This window comes from Coturnix japonica, chromosome 4 (assembly GCF_054131305.1).
Source record: "Coturnix japonica strain WE chromosome 4, WE-NBRP24, whole genome shotgun sequence".
Lineage (NCBI taxonomy): Eukaryota > Metazoa > Chordata > Aves > Galliformes > Phasianidae > Coturnix > Coturnix japonica.
Genome location: NC_140666.1, coordinates 73,082,792 through 73,095,078, shown reverse-complemented (window position 1 = coordinate 73,095,078; position 12,287 = coordinate 73,082,792). Strand labels below are relative to the sequence as shown.

At 32.0% G+C, this 12,287-nt stretch overlaps 1 protein-coding gene across 8 annotated transcripts in view; it reads left to right on the top strand.

The window, feature by feature from the left end:
• PCDH7 (protocadherin 7) overlaps positions 1-12,287 on the top strand; it is a 255,648-nt gene that overhangs the window by 228,152 nt on the left and 15,209 nt on the right. The gene's annotated exons all lie outside the window — the stretch shown is intronic.

Below are 12,287 nucleotides of genomic sequence, written 5' to 3'. Positions count from 1 at the left end.
TCCTGGTGTTAACAGATTACTCTTTTGTATCATCAAATACTTACACATAAGACTATAGCTGAAAGATAAAGGGGAAAAAAAAAGGAAAACAATAGGGAAAAAAAAACCAACAAAAAAAACCCCACAAAAACACACAAAAAAAATCAGGCTACTCCATATGTTTTGGTGTTGACTATCAGGTATCACTAATTCTTTTTCTCAGGCATAATTCTAACTTGTATGAAAATACAGATAGAAAGTAAGGTATTAGCTATATTGGAGAAAATGTTCAGTCAATTATACTCCTGCAAGATTTATAAGAACTAAAGTGAGTTCAAATTTGAATTGTCAGAGGAAATTTTACATGCATTAACCACTCAGTAACATCCATCCCATGTATTTAATTATGTACTTGGTTCTAAACCACATCTCCAAAGCAGCATAAAAAAGTTTTCATAAACTACCGTTTACTACATTGCTGTCAATTATACATGTAGAGGACTTGTAGTTTTGAAAATGAGGACTTGCAAAAAGAACAAACATGATGTTAATACATCTTTATACTCTCCTGGCAATTCATATTAAAATAATACAAAACTCCCTCTGTTACATGTATAGCTAGCCAAGTGTTTTAAGTCATTTGAGGTTAACAGATTGCATGTGCACATCCCTGGACATTTGTTATTATTTTACTTACTAGAACTTTAAAAAACAACATAGTTTAGTTCAGAAGTTAGGAGTGCTGTCTCTAGCACAAATCTAGTTTTGATCCACAACATTACATACTTTTGCAACATAATTCCCATCTATTAGGAATTGTTAATGTTCTAAAAATAATATCAATTACTAATTAAAAAAAAAAAAAGTTCACTAAAATTCATTTAAAACTATAAATAGACAAACAATTATAAAAAGTTGCATTTAGTTTCAAGGATCAAAATTTTAACTTCCCTATTAAATCTTCTCATATGCCTTATCAGAGGTACATGTTCCAGGAACATTTCAGTTTTCAAGGAAATAGTTTGCAGCTTAAACCAAATTTGTCAAACCCTTTCTGTAAGATTTTTCTGTTTGCTTGCATGTATGAACCTTGTCCCCTAACAGTAGAGTGAAATGGTAATTCTATTTGGAGTGTTCTGTTCTGAACACAGTGGCATCAATACAAAATGTTTATTGAATTCAGGAGGCTGTTGCAGGGTCATACCTTTGCAGGATGTATATTTATGTCTATTTTAAATTAATACTCTTTGTTCAATGCTGGACTATGAAGGCAGAATGGAGGGACAGACACGATGTAAATATAATATAAAGAGTACCTTTAGATTTTCCCAAAGGTTATGTTGTAGGTGCATAAATTTGAAGGTGAGTAGATCAAAGAGGAAGTAGAAAAGTATTAAAGTGTTGGTTCAGCACATTCAGACTGTGAGCAAGTGCTCATTGTTTAAGGGACAGAAGGTCAAAGGACAGGAAGAAAACTATCTACTCTTTGACACAGTACAAATGGGTTTGTCTGCAATTTTTGGGCTGGAAATAAAAATTAACAGTAGAATTCTATTCTACAATTTCTATGTATATACCTGGAGATTTGTTATTATTTTATTTTGTTTTGTTTTAAATTCATGTGTGCTCACTATTTCTTATAGATATTACATTTAAACAAGAAAAGCCTATTTTTTTTTCTACTGTGGGCAAATGCTGTAGCGGTAGCATTCTTTTGTCCAGTACATCTCTCTAATGGATACTGATCCATTTTATTTTATTTACAAACACTATCTGTGTATAAAAATATATTACTGTGTATTCTGCCTTCCAAAGCATTTTAAGTAGCTACTTATTAAGGTTTAATTCGAGAGGCTCCTGTGCCTAATAAGGTTTCCATTTAGAATCTAAGCTTTGAGCTTTATAAAAGCTACGTGGTCTACATGTAAATACTTAGTAAATAGCATCTGAATAACAGGCAGGGACACATATTAGAAACAGCCAGAATTGTATTTGTTGTGTCTGCCCTGCTAGCTGCAGCGTGAACAGCTGAAGTAGAAATATATTGATCATCTAGTGCCAGCTGAAGCAAAAAATATGCCAACGTAGAGAAAAGTTAGAAATAAACACTAGAAATGAGTTTCTAGGATGTGTGTATATGTGCTGGTAGAGAGGCAAGACAGCCATTTAATTTGTGATCATGAAACAAATGTTTGCTTGTGATTTGATACAGAAATACAATTCAGAGTGTTAGACTGAGTATCTGTCAGATGATAATACTCTACGTTGTGTTACAGTCACAGAATCTGGTACACCATTGTAACTACAACATTGCTTGTACGTTTATTGCATTTGCACAATGTGATGTGTTGCTAAAACATTATACTGAAACATGGATTGCTTCATATGAGATAATAGAACAGGAATGTTTATATGGTAGTGTAATTGTTTTGTCTAGAAAATATCCATAGGAAGGAACACATGAAACTACAGTGTATGGGTTCCTATCTGGAGAATACCTATTTAAATGAGAAAAGATCATAATTGATATTTATGGATTGAAAACTTCTAATAGCTTTTGCCTAACTGTCTAGTTTTGTTATTTGGTGGGAAACTGAATGTTTCTCTGTATTTATTTGCTCCAAGCAGATTATGTTTTACTCATATAAACTGAAAGTAATCAAATACATTTTAATATTCACTGACAAAGATTAGTGTGTTATTTGGTATAGAAAAGTCTTAAGGAAATGAGAAGTAATAATAAAAAACCTTTAGATGGTTGATTTTTAATGAAATTTTTATGGATCAATTTTTAGATAGGTTGAAGCCTTTCCATAGCATGCCTTTCCTAAACAAAGATCAGTAGTAAATCCATAATATGGACATATGGATATATATAAATATATAGTAAAAGTATAGTAAAGTTGTAATAGGGCTTTCAAGCTAAGCAGCAGTCAAAGTGACTTTCCCACATTCTTTTCTGTGTGTGTGGTTTTTTGTTTGTTTGCTTGTTTGTTTTTCTTGTTTGTTTTGCACTAAGTAGTAGAGAAAAACATTAGAGAGATAAATAAACTCTACTGTCTGTTTCACAAACTCTTTAAGTTTCACAAGTCACAAAATAAGACAAAAAAAAAAAGCATAAAAAACAGGGAAAATGCAGTTAAAATTTGAAGAAAAAAAAAGTCAAGAACATACATTGAAATGTTCTAAAGGCCCTTTCTATTTTCCTGGAAATTAATCTGCACCTATCAGTTTTATCTTATTGGAACTTATTGGTTAATTTGGAGAAATAAAGTATAGTTGATTCTTTTCCAGCTATGATAATTCTTTAGAATAAACATGATCTTCACTAAGTAAAAAAGGCTATTAGGTAGGAAATGAGAAGGATTCTGTGACATGTGCACCTCTATGGTAATAGAGGTTTTTCAGTTTTCTAAGTAATGGCAGAGCAAAGTTGTGACTTAAAATGCAATAGAAGATATCTTTTGGGTAAATATTGAGTAAGTAAGTGTCACAAATGTGGTAAAAATCTCTTAATAACAGCAGGAATTACATTTCCAAGCAGACATGAATGCTTATAACTCTATTACATGTACTGTAATAGAAGGAACATGTACTTCCAAAGACCTTGTAGGAGTAAGAAATGGAAGAGTAAAGTAGCTAAAATAGAAGTTTACTAGGGTTTATAATAAACTCAATAATGTTTGAGCCTAAAATATAATGTTTTCCAGAAGATGCATTTTAATCTTGCTTCTAGGAGAAGGAAAATCTTCAACAGACACATTCAAATATCTGTCTGGAAGATTGTAATGGTACCTTCTGGCCAGAGAAACTGAATCCAAGGGTTTATTATTATTAGTAGTAGTAGTAGTATTAAATACTGGTATTGCAATCCATGCATGGAAATGAATTAGTGGTGATAGTGAATGCTTAAATGTGCATCTTGACTCTCAATGTGAAATTCTTCCAGACAAATACTTCTCTCTGAAAGGTTGAAGTAAAAAATCTTAATATAATTAATGTAGCTAACTAATGGGAAACACTGAGCATCAGCTTAGTCAAACTGCTTCTGATACTCTTGTAATTCATGTTCAACCATGAGACATAGATTAGCTTGGGAGAATAGTGAAAAGCTAACAAAAGTAGAGAGTGACTGAAATAGGGGAGGAAATGCTTTTCTTAAGCCTTTGTGACTAATGTAGAACCCTCGGAGGACTTCAAAATATTAGGCATGGCTCATGAAATAAAACGTTGGCCAAACAAATGCCTACTATTCATTGTATTACTTTTAGATAGTGATAATAAGTGAATGACAGCACTTATTTCCTCTTAGCAATCACATCTTAGAATAATTTGCAAGGATCTCCTTTGTGAAATTATGGAAACTAACTAATTTGAAATTCAGCTAGAAACAAAGTGTCAAGTATTCCTGCTCAGGCTGACAGATCTCTAATCAGTTGTCATCTTATATTTACTTTAAAAGACTTTATTGCAGGATATTGAATATTTTGAAAGGGAAGCTGATGGCTATGGACTTAATGCTATTAATCTGTTGAGAACAAGGTGGAATAAGCAAAGTTTTAGTCTTTTGAGGGTCAAAGTCTTTATTAATACACAGCTGATTTTAACAATCTTTTATTTTGAATCATTATTGAAAGTGTCATACCAGTTAATTAATTGAAATTAGTACTTTATATTGAGCCCTAGAGAAACTGTTGATTATTATTGCAGCTCCAAATTTAGTGTTTGCTTTAGAGTTTAATTAATGGCATTATGATTTATGTCATAGAAGAGCTCTAGGCCTTGCCATTTTCAAACCAAAATATTTAGCACCGCTTTGACAGTATTAGTGCCAGACAAAGCTTTTTTGCGTAGTTCCCACAGGCAAATAGAAGAAACCAACAGTACTATTTCAGCTCTGGAAGTGGGAAAGTGCCTAGGAAACAGGTTAAGAAAACTAATCTTTTAGTAGCTACCTTACTCTGATTGTGTTTTGAATCACAAATTTACCTATAAACCTAGATTAAGATTCAGAATTAGAAAATGTTTTTGTCTAGAAATCCATGTTCCAATAACATCCAGAAATAAGGAAAAAAAAGTGCTGTTAAGTTCTGAATGCTCCTAGAACATGTGAACTCAGCATGTAGCTTAAAATTAGAGTAGAATCCACAGATATTTTTATGGTGACCTTGCCAGGAGTTATATTTCCTCTCTGACTACAAAGGCCCTTAGGGAATACAGTTCTTGTCTTCTGTACAGGTACATGGAACTGGAGCATTAACAAAAAACAAAAGCAACAACAACAAAAAAGTTTCTTTCCACTTCTTTGATCACTGATCGATATATTCATTTTTATAGCATGAGAAATTCAAAATATGCATTTTAGTGGAATTGTGCTTGGTCAGTGTAATAAGTTTTTTTAATTAAGTTTGTGCAGTTAATGATAGTAAATATTTCATTTGGGAAGTTAGTGTGAAGCACTGTTTTCAAATTACTCTCTACTTGAGTCAAGTTTATGTGCGTGTCTGTTACAAACTATGAGATGTTAACATATTCTGCATATCAGAAAGTATGAGGTATAATCCTTATGATGTTTACAGCCTTTAAAATTGTTTCAATTCTCTTTTATTTTCTTTATCGCTTTTTTTTTTTAATGCCCTTATGATATGTATCATTTCAGTTCCAACAGCAAGCAGATATGTATAACTTGCTGAATGTATTCTGAGTGGGATGGAACATAGTATATGTAAGTTGGAAAAATTACAGCAGACATTTGTTTTATCGAAAACTGATTTTGCTTACAGATTATATACTGAGTTATTTGCAGTATTACTCCCTGATAAGGGGATTATTTTGCATTTGTATTACAGCCATCCTTTTGAACCCTGTATAAAAATCAACAAATAAGTCACCACAATTTCAAAATTCAGTTTTGTGAATAAAACCAGAATTTATTTTGTTTCTTCCGACTAGGTTTCTGGATTAGTGAGCTCTTAGGGGTTTATCCCCTTGGCTCCAGAGTTAGATTCATATTTACTGATATTTGTGGTGCACTTTGTCTTCTTAATAATCGTTTATATTTTTATTTGATACATTTGTTTCAGTCTTGAAGTGTAGATAAAGCACTGAGAGATGTCAAATCCATCGAATTTTTCAAAGTTATAATTTATTAAACCACTAAGTACTTAAGACATTCATAAAATAGTGAAAACAAGCACTACTGAGTGTGAGACAGAATGCAAAGATTGGAAAATGTATCTTCCCAACTCTTTAATATCCTTTAGCTCCAGGTTGTTTATTCAAGCAACCTGAAGCAGTCTCTCCTCAATGAAATATAGTGTCTCAACATAGTCTCTACAAAAGTTACTTTCTCTGCATGACCTATAAATCTGGAGTTTTGGAGGCAGGAACACAGGTTTCCATCTGAGATAAACATACTTCTCTCAGCTAAGCAAGTTTATTTGCACTCAAGAAAGGAGAACTCTTCCTCTAAAGAGTTCCACTTGACCTATTGTTCACCAGCCAGAAAAGCACACATACTGAGCAGCTTCACACTGTTGAACTGAATATGCATTATTTGGTATTTATACAGCAAAGTAGAAACAAGTGCTTTCTTCTATTTTCTATTATGGTGTTCCATCGCCTCTGTCTTTGTAATGTTAATGGCATAGATACAGTCAAATACAGAAACAATTTTGATACCATCATTAATTTACTTGTGTGAGGAAGATCTCTTATCTTTTTCAGTGAAGAAATTATCTGTAATTTAGGTAGGCAGTTGGTGTTAGTGCCTTGCCAAAGGAGTTTTGAATTGCATAAATCTTAATATAACAGTTAACATGTAAAACACATAAATCTCAAGGGACATAATCTTGCCTTCATATTCAATTGCAATTGTCAGATGCTGTCTTTGCAACAGACCTAGATCATGCAGAACACTCAATTCAGATTTCTGGCATGCTGTGAGCTTTATTTTATTACTTTGAATTTGAACTTTATTGATGAGAGAAATATCAAATGCAAAGAATGTCTAGGCAGTATGAGGTTGGTCTCTGAATATGCAAAATATCTGTGCTTTTTAGAAATTTAAATTAAGTTGGATTGATCAATCTTTAAATGCTGTGAGCTGATGATGTATCTCATGAAAAGTACGACTTGACTTAAGTAAGTATATATTAGCTTTTCCTGAAAGAGTTTAGGTAAACGTGAACCAGTAAGAAATTTTCCTAGGAATTTGCAATTACAGCCACTTCTTACTCCTCCATCCAGTTTCTGTATATGAGATCTTATAAATAATTGTAGAATTCCTAAAGGAGTTTTCAAAATGTAGATTATTGTGGAAAACTGCACTTTGTTTTGCAGATTCAGAGATGCCTGCTGCTGAACAAGTTTTCATACATATAAGTAAAAGAGAGAGACGCTAACAAATGAGATTTCAAATAATACTTGCTTTTTTTGTATTTTTTTTTCTTTTTATTACTTCTATCTCTTGAAATTTGATTTGTAAGGTATTTTTGCAAATCCTAATTCAGATTAAACTGTCTACATGGACACAAATATTGTAAACTAACTAGAAGAATTCTTATTCCAAAGGATAATAATAACAGAATTCTATTTTGTTATTCCAGGAGAAGATAGATATAATTATTTTCAAACAGTTTTAAACGTTTGACATTTTGTTTTGAACAATTTGTAAAATGTATTAAATTCACAGAATCACCTAAAGACAGACAACATATCTACATTGACTTTTAAACCTGTGGTTTTATAAAGTGGTATCACTCATCAAAGTGGAGAAACACGTTTCTTTAATCTTTCTTGGATGGATTGTCCATCTTTTTGCATAAGCAGCAAACCAAAACAACAAAGCAAAACAACTATAACAGTAAATGACTTTGATGCAGATTTATACATTTACTTAGGGATTTTGTTTTGAAACAGATAGAAGAGTTTTGCAAATCTTTATTATCCTTTGACAATAATTTGGCCAGTAGCTGCATTTGTCTAATGTTATCTGTAGAGAAAGAGGGATATATGTATTTGAGACAATAAATCTGAGGGTGAGGAAAAACATTTATAGTAAGTACTGAAGTATGTAAAAAATGAGATAACAGATTTTATCTTGAAATGATTGACATGAGTATTAAAAGTGTAGAAAATATGATAAAGATTCAGCCTATTAAATTTGATCCCTTAAAGTAAAATAAAGGAGACCTGTCTTTCACAGACATTTTTTGAAGCATGAAAATTGTTTAAAGGGCATCCTAATTTAGCCAGTTCACAAAGCTATCTGTGATGGCAGGAAAAGATTTTTTCTTGAAATGGATGCTCTCTCTCTCTCAGTAGCCATTCAGTCTTTTGTCTATTTATATTCATTATTGTTGCTGTAAGAACAGTGCTGTTTTTCATTATTTCATTGGCATGAGAAGCCCTGATTCAGTTTTGCTGTCAATTTTGACCTCTTTTTGTATCCTCTTTACTTTCACTGATGAAAAGCATTAGTAACCAGAAACAGAGAAAACCTCATAAAATACTTTTGCAGCTGCACAAAATCAGTTTAACAAAACTCAGAACACAGGCATTTATACTTCATATTTATGTAGGGTACAGCATGCACTGAGACTTTGTTCTGCAGTTTATTGCAATCCCACATATTTAGTCAGTTTTCACATACCTTATGGGAAAGGGCTTTGAGTATATGCATAAATCTAAAAAAAAAAAAAAAAGAAGAAGACTAACAAAATTTAGGATCCTCAAAATACCTTCACACAAAGAGAACAGTGAAATTTATGTTAATTTTAATAAGTATTTTTTGTTAAAATATTATGAGGGAACATTAATTATTCCAATTACTTTACTACCACTTACAACTATCATTCAAATGTAAACAGATAGTTTTTAGTTTTATCTAGTCATTCACTCATTTGTGATTTAAAATAGAATAAATCTGTGTGTGGCAATATAGTTATAGGCTGTTAGTCCAATTAAATTAACTAAGTTTAATAAACTAATCATGAGTATTCACCATTGTGGACTGTAAGTTTATTCACAAATGGATCAAAAAATCAGAAGTATTTTGTTTACTAAGGAAGATCAAATATGACCATCAACTCTCTCTGCTTCTCATTCCTGGACCAAGAGTAGCTAGATGTGATTTCTAGTTTCTGGTGGGATTTCAGGAAGATTCCATTCTTTTTAATAGTTCTTCTGGAATTATTATTACATCAATTCATAGATAACAGTGGTCCTCCAGGGGATTTGAACACAGTTGTTTTCAAGTTGAAACTTAAAATTTGACCTACGTAAAAGCCATTTGTACTATCTAATAGTCAATCTATCACATGAAAAAAATAGCAGTACTCCACTGAACAGTGCTTTACATTCACAAGTACTGCAGTCTCAAATAACATCTCTGTTATAATGTTGGAAAGAAATCAGAGATAAAAACACTGTGCAGGAAACCTTTTTTCCTGAATATTTTCCTTTGGGGAAACTATATTATAAATGACCTGGAAGGAATATTCCTGGGCAGAGTATGCAGTGTACAACCTAATGTGTTTGTACTCCCCACTGCGATGGAAATAGAAGGCAGTTTCATAAAAGAAAAACAATAAATTTGTTTTTAAATTGTTTGAAATAATCACCAAAGCCTCCAGTTTACTTCTTCCTCATTTACAGTATTTGTCTGTCAGGTTTGATAAGAACTGCAGACTGTGATTCACTCTGAAAAATTTCTTTTCATCTTTTAATATTCTTGTGTTCTGCTCACCTCCTGTGTTTGACACCTTTACTATTAGATTGCCATGTTGTGTTCAGATTTTCAGAGTAACCATTCCTAAATGATTCTGGCCAGTACAGCTGATATTGAATAGATTAGCAGAAAGAAGACTATGGATTTATACCAGAGATAATCAAGAAAGTGACATTATTTTCTGATACTGTAATCAAGATATACATATAAAACCCTAATCTCTTCATTTTCTGATTAATTCTTCAAAAAGCTATGAAGCTGTAGTCCAAAATATACATACTATATTTCTTCAAAAATCTGGAGATGTCACAAACTGAGGAATAACAATATTTTGTGAGACTTAAACTTATTTAATTTTAGGGATAAATGTATACATCAGCAACTAGACTAAGTGAAAACTTACCAATGTGCTGCAAAATACAAAAGAGAAACTGCAGTACTAAATGCTCTTAAAGCATGTTCATCTAAGGAATGAGTGAGTTATGGCTAATACATTGACTTAAATATTACAGTTCACCAAGACTCGATTCCACTTCTAAGTTAAAAATTTTACTTCACCTCCTCTAGCTGATGAATTAAATTCTGTAGGTCACTCAAGGTCAAGGCAAGGGGTCATACACACTACAGGTTTCATTTGATTCCCACTCCCATTAGAAGGATTGATTGAGATGGCTATTACTCAGAGCTTTAGATCTACATTTGCTGGTAAGACTTGATATTTTTCTTCCCTGTTTTTGTGTCAGTCAGACGTTTTCTATTCTTTCCATCAGCTAAATCATCCAAAATAAAGTGATACTTCTCTCTAATCTTTTTTTATAACATCACTATGATGCAAGTGTATGATTACAGTCCATCTACTGTACATGCACAAGGGGAATTAGTGCTGTGCTTAATTACTAATGGACTATAACCCAGATTAATCTGTCATAAGCGTGTAACCAATCTGAGCTGATGTTTGTAATTAATTCACTGGCAGTAATCTGCACACACAGCTCAAAAAATCAATAAAAAATTAATGAAAATAAATCCCTTTGAGCAGGACATAAATCATATTGAGAGATTCATTATCTTTCTCTATTTGTGTCTACATTTTTTGAGGTGTGAATGTTTTTCCACTTGCTATTAAGAAAGAAAGAAGGAAGGAAAGCCACACCCTCTCCCCTGCATCATCTCAGTGAGAAAAATTAGTACTTATGAAAAATATGAATAAATTGGTATTTATTGAAAAAAAAAAAAAGTTTCTGTCTGACTTAAGTGGGCATTACTTAGGAACAGATTTTACCCCTTCTTAGTAAAAAGATGTGAGTTAGAGAATAATTGGTATCAAGATCAGAGTGACACTGGCCCAGACCACTGAGACACAATAAAAGCTATGACTCAATAATTAATTAATCAGTAAAATTAATTTCTATGTGAAAGGAGAAAGCATTACCATTTTCACCTAAATTGTATAACGTTGTATTTGTATTATGCTTTATGAAGATTAGATTAAGGAAGATAATGCAGTATGTATTATGAAATTTAATTCATTTCTTCAAGAGAATACTTTAGACAAACAGAAAAATGTGCATTAATAGAAGAATATTTTTATTTCTATTTTTAGCATTCATGTGGATCATGCATCTTGAGGCTCTGCTAAAGTACTGAACATACATTCTTTGCACTTTTCAATTCAATTGAATTTGGTTTTATATCTCAGCTCTTCTTAATATTATTGTGTAAAATTACAGGTTTGTTTGTTTATTTTTTTGAGAAATATGTATGGCATACACAGATTAAGTGAATATTTTTTTCCATTGTGTGAGATAAGGTTTGCTATTTTGGCATAAAAGTCTAGATGGAGCATCCTGTGGTAGATATTTTTTTCATTTTGCAACAAAACTTCTTTTTGATGGTTGCTAAAAAGACAAGTAGTCGCAAGATATTTGTTTCTGCTTCAAGCTGAGCTCTACATTATTTAGAGAATCATTTGCATGCAGAGCATTGAGTATTGTAAGTTTTCCCTCTTCATTTTAGAAAATAATGCAATATAAAGAGCTTTAGCTTTAACTTTGAGGGTCTGTGACTTCCAAAAAATACGCAGGTCACACAGACCTCTTCAGAAAAGGAGTAATTCATTTTTTTTTTATGAAAAGAATCACATATATTTAACATATGATATTACATAATGTTTTACTCTGTATGTGCAGGAATGAAATAACACTCAGAATATAGCAATGTATTGCTGTAGAAAGTAGAGCTGTATGAATTCAAGAATGCAATGGCCTTACTAAGACAGTCAGTTCAAGTAAGTACCTTGTGCAGATGAATTCTGTAAGAAAAAAGTAACTCATTGGAAGTTATAAAAGAGTGAAAACACTGTGTTAAAGCCAAACTTCATTTCAGTTTGAATTCTTGCCTGTAGTCACAACTGATTCAGTTTTGTCTTTTTTTCCTTCCATTTGTTCTGCTAAACAGTTATGCAGCCATGAGTGAGGATGTATGTTTCTTTTCAATTACTTAAGCTTTTAACCTATATTTTCATCTTTCAGTATGGTTACAGAGTATTCTCTGAGATAGCTATGAAATATCCTTGAGA